Raw genomic sequence first — 9,568 nt, forward strand, 5'->3', positions numbered from 1 at the left:
CCTGCAGCAACGTGAGATATCTCATCTGGGACCTTTGCAAGATCTGAGCAAAAGGAACATGGTCCAGATGTGTCCTGGACATCACTGCTTGAACTACCTTGATAAGCTGCAGGTACAGAAGGGCTTGAGCAATGTACAAACTCACGAACACAGCATGAAAGTTGCAGAAAACCAAGACCCATGAATGCTGCAGTAGTGTGTAGCTGCATACTGGATGCCATCGATTACCTGAATGACTCCAGTGCAAGTACCTGCACAAGGTGCCCACCTGGTAGATGCTGTGGCAGAAGCAGCACACCTGGAGTAGCCCTGCAGTGGTGCAGGTGAACATCTCATGGCTACTGATTTGCACTGTGTTGTGGTGTGCTTCCTAATGAGGTTCCTGGCTGAGAGAGGTTTCTCACAGTTCCCAGCTGTTGCCCTCCAAAGCTGCAGCAGTGGAGAGAGCAGACACTGCTGGAAGACCCAATGCATGATGTTTGATGCATCAGGGCAGAGAGGAAGTGAGGGGTCCTGACCACAAGGTGTTTGGAAAACATGGAGTTAACATTAGCTCATTCACTGCAAGCTCAGGTTCTCAGGCACTCACAAAAAGGTCCGGCTTTTTGATAGGTGGCTGTGGGGACATTTTACTTTTTATAGTAAGTTTGGAGTGGTTTCTTTTTGTTTGTTTGTTTTTTGTTTGTTTGTTTTTGACAGAAACCTTGAGGCTGGGGAGACTTCTCTCCTGGTTATGTTCTCTAGGTGTCTTTCCATTTTGGGTCTCCTCCCTCTCATGGGTGAAATCTTGACCACATGTGGGATTTTATTTTATTTATTTATTTGTGGTTTTTTTAGCTCACCTTGTGCCAACAAGTCAAGTGAGAGGCAGGAGGTGTCTGAGGCCTGCTGTGGTGATGTTGTCAGGCCGGTAGTTCAGGAAATCTCCTGACACACTGTGGGCATGACATTAAGCACCCATCATTCGGCTTATCTGAGCTCTGGAAACAAAATAATGAGCTTTCTGTACTCAGGCAGTTACTGCTTACCTAACCTCTTTTTGCAATGTGTTTATATTCACCTGGAACGATTTGACTGTAAAGCTTCCCAGGGCTGTTTCCAGGAAAGGTGGGTGCTTACGACTCGAAGTGGGGACAATGACACAAGCCTCAGGAGCCTGTGTATAAACGGCAGTGCCCATAGATGTCAGTGTGCCACCGAATGAATGACATTGCATCTGATGGGCGGTGAAGGCAGCAGGAGGGAGGTGAAGACCTGCAGGCTCAGCGGGGCTGGCAGGCTGCCTGGGTTTGTTGTTGAGCCAAGCCTACCATGGACACACAGGATGAGTAACTCCTGGATAGAGCAGGTCTCTGCATGGGGCAGTTCGCGGGGACTGTACTTCCTATGCCTGCCAGGCCTGGCGTGGTGGCTTGGGCTACCTCAGCTTTAATACCACAGACTCTTATAAGCCCTGTCACCTTAGCTTTTCTCCTTCTCAGGAATATAAAGATACCAACCAGCCACAGGGCAGTGGGTGTCGCTGTAGCAGTGATACCCACTACACAAACTGCAATTGCACTTCCCTGAAGTGTACACATGGCGACAGGCTGCTGACTACAAGCATGAGTGTGCATGGCCGTTTGCTGCCAAAGACCAGCTGAGATGCCCTTTAGTGGGAGACAGTCTGCAACTGAATGCAGAAAATGAGATAAAAGCAGCATATGTTTAATTCTGATTGACACTTTACCTAGACAGTGCAGTTGTTTGCATCACCTTTATAATTTTTACAAATTTAGAAGTACCGAGTGGCAAAGGGAAATAAATACACATTAACTTTGCTGCTCCTCTGAAACTGTTCCTAGGCTTAGCAAAAAAGCTCAACATTTCTGGCTCATGAGAAAAATGAAACAAAACTGCACAGAACACTAGGGAAAGCTTTGATCCAAATTTCCTAGTGACAGAAGGACAATTTTTCCACGAAAAATGTTTGAAAGCCCTAACCATGGGAACTGCAGTCATGATTGTAAAATGCTTCAGATAAGCTGTCCTTATCGCCAAAGGTAAAATGAAAGTGTCATGTATCTCAGAGGAAAGAAAGAAACAGGAAGGCGAGAGCCAGCGGCTGGCTGTCACCTGCCGGCCTGTGGCGCAGAGGGCAGCGCAGCACTCTGCAGCGAGTCGCAGGCCGGGACGAGCCGCAGCACCAGGGGTGGCTGTGGCTGTCCTGATGGCCGCTGAGTCACTCTGGCAGGTCCTTGTGCAAATGTGGGTCTTAATCTGAGCTCATGGGTGTATCTTAATATGTCCTAAATTACATTTCATGATGTGATGCCCTTGGTAAATTGTGGTTATACATTTTGCCAAAATACAGGATTCTGCTGCAAAGAATCTCACACTTGGATCTGTGAAGCAGGTGATTGCTTGCTGTAGGGGGGCAATAAATCACCTAGTGGCACTGCTGTCTTGTGTTGTTCCTGGCATCCTTCAGTGTAGTGAGGACTGTGAAATTTATCCCCTCACACGGCTAAGCAGTCAGAGAGTCCTGCTATGGCTGTCACTACACCCTCCCTGCAGATCTGCTGAGTTGTGTTAACTGTGCCCAAATAATACAGCTTTTGTCTTGTTTTCCCAGGCAGCAACTGGTGTGGAGCCAATCATGATGCTCCCTCTGCAGAGAGGATGCATATAAACCAACCTTGAAGGTGTGCTTGACAAGCTAAAGGGTCTCAAGGCTTGGGAAACTTGAGGTGGAGCTCTCGCCACAACACAGTTTTCTTGCAAGATGGGGGAAATTTTTTAATCCTCCTTGGACTTCAGTTCCCCAGCAATGAACTACAATACAGAACAAAGCCAGGTTGCCATTCACAGAAGTGTGTTCAATACAGAAAGTGATCTGCAGCTCAACAAAAATTTTTTTCAGTATAGAGCCACAGAGTCAAAACAGCACTCAAGATGTTACGGTGCATGAGGTGACTAATGTAAGAAGGTGTATGATGCTTCTGTATGAAAGTGTTACAGCTATAAGAAGTACTCTTCTCAAAGATAGTATTGCATGACTAGAAGAGGTTCACAGAAAGATGAGAGCAGTCCTGGGTCTAGAGAAATTAATCTGAAGAGCAACTGGAAATATTGATCTTGTTTAGGAGTTTATCTAATGCGATGGACAGAAAGACCAACATCTACTTTTTTCTGTTTCATAACACTGACAAGGAAACAATCACCAGAAAGGAGCAAGGAGAATCAAAATTGGTGCTTTTTCATACAACACAAATAGACTGTGGAACTTACTGGTGCTGCTGATGGCAGGAATTTAGTAAGAGAGTAAAGTTTCATGGCTGGTAAGAATACCCATTATTCATGAAAATGTGTTAGCAGGGGTTACTAAATTTAAAGTTCAGGAATTAAGCTAGTTTCTAGACCATATGTGGCTACAGAAACAATAGAATTTAAATTGTATCTACATCATAGGGTAAGTTAGCACATTATAACCTTTGTGCTGGTGCAGCCAAACTACTGCTCCTACCCAAACAAGCTAACTGAAAGTTAGCTGAGGAATCTGACCTCTATACTGCAGCTATTTCTGGTACTGTCAGACAAAGAGCAATCTAACCACAGGCTGAAAACTTTCCAGAGAATTTGATGGGATCTGTGGAAACTACGCCAGTCACCTGTGGTATTAATAGAAAATTATTAAACAACATCAGCCACACAAGGTTAAAAAGTGAAAGCTTTGTATACGTTCTGTAGGTAGGGGGAAACTATGTCAGCAGTGCTATTTTGGCAATACAGAGACAGGTTCTAAATAATCTTAAAGCTACGTGGTCAACAATATGCCCTCAAGAAATTTGTGGAACTGGGCCAGTAGTAGGTATGCAAAAAATAATTTATTTCAGATATTTTTAGTGCTGGTGTGCGTGTATGTGGTTGACCTGCACTGCAGAAATGCAACCTAGAGACGTAGCAGTTAACATCAGGTTCCCATCAGGGTCAAAACCTCAACCAAAGATCCAAATGTGTGTTTCAGTTGGTTATCTTCCTAGACCATTGCCATCAGCAAACCACCATTATACTGAAATTATTCTAAATTTGGAGTGAGATCCAGTTTGTGGAGAAAAGACATAGCATTAGACAGGAAGATTTGGCCCACTGTGTAGGACCCAAGAAAGGGTTCTTGTTACATTCATCTTCTCTTGCAGTTTCTGCCCATGTTGGCCACTGCCACCTTTCATAAGCCAAGGAAAGGAAAACAATCTTCTATTGAGAAAATCTGCTGCAGCATTGTCTCCTTAAGGAGGGAACTTATCCATTCATGCTGTCCTACAGAGCTGCTCGGCAGACATGTAATTCTGGAGGGCGTTTCAACTATTTTGGTCCAATATTTAATTCTCTAGAATCTTTTGCAAAAAGATTTCTCTCTCCCATTAACTCATCAGAACTGAACACAGAGAACCGCCCAGCTCCTAGAGACTCCACACTGCCAATAATGTGCGGAGAAGTGAGAATTTCACCAAGCCGCCTCCTTAAGAGCTTGCTAGCCAGTCTGCAGTCGGAATATGTTGGGGTGCTTTTCATTCTAATGTTTTAACAAAAGTACATGGTGTGCCACGGGACAGCTGATTGAAGAAGAGTTCTGAAGTGTTTGTTATTCCTCCAAATAGTTTACTGCAATAACATGAAGCTAGAAAATGAAACAAACACCAAGTGTTTTCTACATATTCAGTGCATGCAACTAATGTATTACAGGCTCTATCCAGCTTTTGTAGAAATCACTGGAAATTCTGCTATTGATTTTAGTGGGAGGAGGATTGGTCCTTGTACATTGGTAAATATTTCTCTAAAAGGCAGGAATATAGAAATTTCCAGGTTGGGACAGACTGATGGTCTAACATCCTGTTTTCAACTGTGGCCAACTCCCAGTGCCTCACAGGAAGGCAAATCCCCTCCTCTCCTTCCCCTATAATGTCCCATGTCAAGTGTGTCACAGGAGACTGTTGTCAGTCTCTCTCTGATCATTGCTAGCCATCTGGGTAAACGTGACTGATTCCTCTGGCTGCTTTCACACTAGCTAACTCACCCTTTTGTCTGATCCAAACCTGACCCGTATGTATATGTATCTCTTCCTTGAATGCTAGCAACTTCTTTGTACAATGACCTGCAGCAGCAATGGATCTCTAGGTTAATTATAAAAAGCAATAAGATATTTCCTTCGTACTACTTTAATTCTATTAACCCACATTAATATCCAGAGCACCACGGTTAACTTCTCGGTTATTACCAGGCAGATGCCAGTAAAAATGAGAGCAGAAGTAGGGCAATTGTCTTTTAGTGATATTTTGTGTTTTCCTGTTCTTGTTCTGCAGCGAGGAGAATAGGGGATCCAGCCTGGTCTGTTCTGAGCATTCATTGCTCTGTGTATCCCTCTCACGTCTGCTTTCCCTGCTTACATTATAACATTGCAGTTCTAAAATCAGCAAGACCAAATTGTACTAACTAAAAGACATTGTTAATCTTTCAGTATATTTTTGAGTCTATAAAACTGCTATCAGCATTAACTGCAACTTATACATGTGTTTTTTTTAAAAAAAAGTCTTGTGCTTTACACTAAGTCTTGGACAAAGTTAAAGTCAAAAGAGCGTTACTTGAAGAACCTGCATCTTGGAAAAAATACTATAGCCCTACAAGGCTGGCTTTCTGTGCTGAAATACTTAACACAAAAACAAACCTGCAACAGAGAAGACTTTACAAGACATCTCTTGAGACAGGCCGTTTCTGTTTCCCCTGACAGAAGATGAGATTCTGCCCAAACAAACCACAGAGTCTGTGTCCTACTATGCCAGCTCAAGGAGGCCTGGCAGAATCGCTTACATTACGCAATGCAGCTGCTCCAGTAGCTTGTCAAGCTCCTCGGTAACTCCTCTGGAAGATTTCCAGAAGTGGGGATGGTGCTCTATTAACCTATAATAAACAAACTCCTCAAAGAAGTAATCTGGATAGGCCAGAAGTGCAGCAAAATGCCTGAGCCTGGTGAAGTTATGGTAGGAAAGAGAAAGGATAACAGTTAATGATTTGGGGAAATTCAATTTTCTACTTGAAGCTAAAGATGTTCTTTTTTTAATCTATATTTGAAGAATTAAATATATATTACTAAAATTAATTTGGGGAGCTTCATCAGACTTCATCAGCAGACAGAGTTTGAAATGTTTTTACAAAGGCATAGCAGAAGCGCTAAAGACAGGAGCAGCCTGCCCTGGAGCCTGCAGAGTGTGTCATAATATAGAGCCACTGACTTTGCTCTGCTTTCTGCATGTTTATTCTGTATTTCCCTTGGATCTGAGTAGTTACTAGAGGGTAAATTTTACACACATTTTGAAGAACAGAGAAAGCAGAAAAATGTTGTGGACACCTACGCCTTTCAAATCTCCTTGAATGCCTTTAGAAGGGAATAGGTTTAGGGAATAAGTCCAACGTAGTAGTAGTAGTAGTAGTAGTAGTAGTAGTAGTAGTAGTCCAACTGCTACTTTTTGTTGTGGTTTTCTCTGGAGAGAGAAACCTGATTGGAATAGTTCTACTGTGGAAACAATCTAATTTCAGAATAGCAACTTTAATTTCTGAATAATGAGCAATCTTGCAAATTGACTGATTTCCTTTTGTAGACCAGCCTGTGTCACCCAAGAGTTACTCTTATTTACGCGAGCTACAGGTTTATCTGGATTTCGCATTATCATCAGGCACATGGAACATCAGGAAATCCTGCTGTACTGGTCCAAGTCACTGATGTCGGTTTGATCCATTTTGAAGGCTGTAATGTTTCTTGAAAGTGGCTTCCTGGAATCTTTCAGATCTCTTGCTCTGTGATCAGGACCCAGAACGATGCTGCTCTCAGCTGTATTCCTGCTAACTAACTGGATGATGCACCATGCACTCACAAAGGAAAAACAGACTCCTTGTAGTCGAAGAGGACTGAAGGATGACACGCTGGAAACCTCAGGAGTGGCCATTCAGATTCACAGGTATGGTGTGTGACCAAGTATTTAAGTGGCTAGGCGTGTGAATCCATTTCCTTCCTAGGACTGGATCTCTTGTTAGAGGGGCATTTCCCTAAGTAGTATTTAGTCACTCTAATTGAGCTATTACTAAGTGCGCTTAACTATTTAGTCCTCCCTAAATTCAGCCTGAAATCATCTCTAGGTAAACTGCTCTCCTAGTAACTTAACCAACCACCATAAGGCCCAACAATATCTTCTGTATTGATTATAACTTTACCTTTTTCTATTACTGTAATGATTCGTTTACAGAGGAAATTAAATACTTGATATTATGATAAGAAATTTTCCTTATATTACAGATGCAGATAGGTCCACTAGACTGTTTTTTGGAGCTGGGGTCCAAAGTTTTCTTAATGCAAGTCCCCTGATATCATAAGACCGTATGGCCTGGTATTTTACAGTTAGGTTCTCCCCTTCCACATTATTTTCTTTTTGTACAACTTATAATAAACTTCTTTTTAGTATGCAGAAAGAAAATAAGTAAGAGAACCAGATCTTCCACTTATACTTCACAATTTTTCTGCACAGCTCCCTGTCCCAGCTACAGGTGGGAATGGGCAATGGGCTGGGAGAGTGGTAAGAGCTGCCAAATTCCAGTGTGTGTGATCCTCGGATGGGGAACACAAGAATGGAGGCCCTAAACCAGGCCTAAAACAAGTGCAGCCAGACAGCCAAGAACTTCTGGAGCATCTGTGTGGATACTTGGGACAAATGCCTGGTTGCTCCGTTGGCGAGAAAAATGTTCCATCATCCTCTGCCCTGGAAGAAGTTGGTTGAAGTCCACCATTGTCATTTTGGTCTTTTACCATAAAATAGAGTTGAAGCAGAATGCATTTTTTCCCCTTTTTCTTCCTTCTATGTTTCCTTTCTTATGGAGAAATAAAAACAAAAGTGTTACTTCCATACCTTTATAAGCTAAAAGTAACATAGGCACTGATTTCCCATCCTTATTTTCTCGCTCCCTCAAATGTGTCCACTCCTCACACCCACAGAATAACTTGCACTCCACAGTGCATTTTTGCCTCTAAAATTTCCTGCCACACTAACAATACTGAAATCGTAGCCTTTTGGAAGAGATCTATCCTTTAATATTATCTCCAGGGAGTGGAATATAACTTTAAATGCAGCTTCCATAACAATATAACTGTGGTGCTAATGGTGGGGTGTGCCTGTTTTCTACTCTCCTATCCGCCTTAACAAGCTCAATTACGTGGCATGGCCAAGTCACACCCCTGGGTGAACAATGCTGCTGTTTCTGCGCTGCATTATTTTTATGTGATATTTATGCTGAACTGTCTTTCTGCTTGCGTAGTGTGGACTGACTAAAACAAATCCTGTTGCTGAAGATTGAAAAACAGGCTTCCATTGTTGCATCTGTATCTTGGGCCACATTGCTATGAGTTCTGACTGGTTACTAACTGAATGGGAGACCTACATGAAAGAGGAAATGAGATCAATCAATGAGTGGTACTTTTCTGCTGACTCAGAACTGGAGCAAAGCCCCATGTGCTTCAACAAAATCAGAGGGAAGGCAATATAAAGCCCTGAGAATTTGTGGCTGAGAAACAATGGTGCTGTTTTCATTCATATGTGGTCACATATTAATGATAAATGAAACTGTCCTGTATTTGTCTCTATATACTTCATATCTATCTATCTACTTAGGTAACAGTTGATTTTAGTGAAATCCAAACTTTTATTTTAATAAAACAAAAAAGCATGGCTACAGTTGTATAAATAATATGATCTATAGACATGCCCATTCAAAAACCTTCCAAAGTAAAGCTAAAACCATCTTTTTTTTTTCTGAAAAACATATCCTTCTTGGGCTTTGCAACCTTCTTTAAAATCTTAGCTGTAATTTTTCTTGCACTATAAATTGCTTATTAACAGTCTGATTCTGCAAATCTTAGCTACCAGGTATAATTGTCATTGTTCTGACTAGCAGCTCAGACATGCATACAAATGCATGAAGGTGCATGGTAGAATCCTGTTTCTCTTATTACCTGGTTGGCTTCACCGGACTACTCTGTGTACTCACCCAGATATGGTTTGAGTGACTAACCCACTCTGTTTTGTCCTTTCTGTCTCTTCCACAGGAAATGATAGTGCATATTGCACTGTATTCTTATTTAGTTTTCTAGCATTTTGAGACTTTATTGATTTATATTTATAAAGTACTTTGAGGACCTCAAAAGGAAGATGGACTGTACATATGAAGTAGGACAACTATTACAAGCAGAAAACATTAAAAGAAAAACTGTGCTATTGCAGTGATACAGTCCGTGATACTACTTCACCAGTAGAGGTTGAATTGAGCTGTTATTGCAGACGACTCTGGGAATTTCTTTTTCAGTTAAATTTAACCATAAATGAAATAATCACATATAACGGGTACTGAGGACTTTGAAAACTTAAACGTATATTTTGTGTTTGAAATTCCTGGTGTGGAAATTCCTAACTCTAGATTTGTTATGTGAGATCAACAGGGGAGGCTCTGAGTTTCTGCAGGAGTCCTGTATTGAGCTTTGTACTGAGAG

Source organism: Apteryx rowi, unplaced genomic scaffold (assembly GCF_003343035.1).
Source record: "Apteryx rowi isolate R43461 unplaced genomic scaffold, aptRow1 scaffold_172, whole genome shotgun sequence".
In the NCBI taxonomy this organism is placed as follows: domain Eukaryota; kingdom Metazoa; phylum Chordata; class Aves; order Apterygiformes; family Apterygidae; genus Apteryx; species Apteryx rowi.